At 43.2% G+C, this 1,733-nt stretch overlaps 1 protein-coding gene across 2 annotated transcripts in view; it reads left to right on the forward strand.

Moving 5' to 3' along the window:
* Nucleotides 1-292: 292 nt before the first annotated feature.
* The window catches only part of LOC116083205 (cadherin-10), a 195,277-nt gene continuing 193,836 nt past the window's right edge, over nt 293-1,733 (forward strand). Inside the window, exon 1 of one of the 2 annotated variants that reach the window (XM_031360005.1) lies at nt 293-758. The gene's annotated coding sequence lies outside the window, so the exon portion shown is untranslated. The remainder of the gene's footprint in view (nt 759-1,733) is intronic. The other variant, XM_031360004.1, reaches the window with a different exon arrangement.

Genomic DNA, 1,733 nt, shown 5'->3' on the forward strand with positions numbered 1-1,733 from the left:
GGTTTAAAACCACACCCCCCCACCAAATATCCTCTGTTGTTAATACACCTGGTCTGATTGCCATTTGCTTGGCGCTCGCTCCGCTAACACTTGTGTTTGGACGGTCTATTCTAAGGATGGTGCAAGCATATCCATGCCAGAGAAAAGCAAAGAAGTAAAAAAAAAAAAAAAATATTTTATTTTATTTTATTTTAATTGCAAGAAGCTGTAGCAGAATTCGCATTTCTGGGACTGTGTTAGGGACACAGGCGGATTAGATGGGGCTGATTACCTTAGGCTGGAAACAGAGAGTCTTTCTGCCCTGCGGGGGAGGGGACGCCTTTCATGCGCAGCCCTCCTCTCGGATGCTCCCTCCCTCGCATTCACTTGCAAATCGCTGTGTGCTGGCAGGAGCCGGCACTTCCAGTCTCTAACCTTCCCATGGCGAGTGCTGCAGCTCCATCAGCAGAACCTTTCTCTCCGTGTGAGGAACGGCTTTCCCCCCACCCTTTCCTTTTTTTCCCCCCTTCCTTAATCAGAACCACTGAATGAAAGCCAATCAGAGAGAGAGAGTTCGCCTTCCCCCCCCTTCCCCGTTTTCTTTGGTTCCCTGCCGTCCAGAGTTAAAAGTGACGCTGAGAGAAAGCTTGAGTTAGACCGAAGTAGAATCAGTGAGAGAAAATAACAGCAGAAAACAAACAAAAAGGGACAGGGTGACAGTCTCTTCAGGGTTATTTGGCTGGAACCAACTTCCGTTTTCCAGAAGCTGATGAAACAAGGTAGGAGGAATTCACCTCTTGTCTTTTAACTCCTTTAAGGTCTTGCCTTTTCTTCCCTTGTTTGGGTGGGATGTAGGGGGGGATATTGAGGGAGATATGTTCTGGCCTCTTTTTATTTTTATTTTTATTTTTAAGTTATATGCGCAATTATTCCAAAAATCCTTACCTTTTAATGAAGAAATGAGCATGCAACTCTTTTTGATGAGTTTCCAGGAACAACTGCTTTCAATGTAGGTAATGGGAAGCCGGATAAATAACGTATTATGTTCAACAGTGTGGGGGTCTTGCTAGTGGAGTTTTCAAATTCATTCATTCTGAGCAATTGCTGAAATGTTTACGGAGTGTCATTAGTCTTGCTCGTTCCTGTTTACCTCGGTATCAGATATCAGCTTAGCAGGTAACACTGTTTGCTGTGAACTCCAACATCAGCTAACATTACTTTGCATTCCATATGAACGGATTCACTCCTCACCTATCTCTGGTCACAGTTCCTTATGCCTTCAGTATAGAGAGAAATGACAGTCAGAGGACAGATGCCTTGAAGCTGTGAGTGGTCACTAAGCATCTTCATGAAGACAGTCGATTGACATTCATCAGAAACAGGATGGGTACAATTCCTATATTCACCTTTTACATGAGTCGGAAGTGTGAGGGGGGTACAGTTAAAAGGAGGGGGTTAAATTCACGCAGTCAGCAGTTGCAGCATTTATTGTCTCTGCTGCAATAAAATCCATATTTTATGTGGTGTTAAATTAATGCAGCATGTTGGCAGGTCTAAATGGATGTCCTCAACAAGTAACTATTATAGCACTGTAAGCATGGGCCAAAGCAGTAGTCGGCAAGTGTTTCCATGCCATCACAATAAAAACCAAGTATCTCTTTCCCATGTACAGGGGAGAGGCTATAGGCATAATCAAAGACAAACATCATTTTAAAACTGACCTATCATCTCTTGCTTTCAAAAAAAAAAAAAAA

The sequence above is a fragment of the Mastomys coucha genome, unplaced genomic scaffold (assembly GCF_008632895.1).
Source record: "Mastomys coucha isolate ucsf_1 unplaced genomic scaffold, UCSF_Mcou_1 pScaffold8, whole genome shotgun sequence".
Taxonomy (NCBI): domain Eukaryota; kingdom Metazoa; phylum Chordata; class Mammalia; order Rodentia; family Muridae; genus Mastomys; species Mastomys coucha.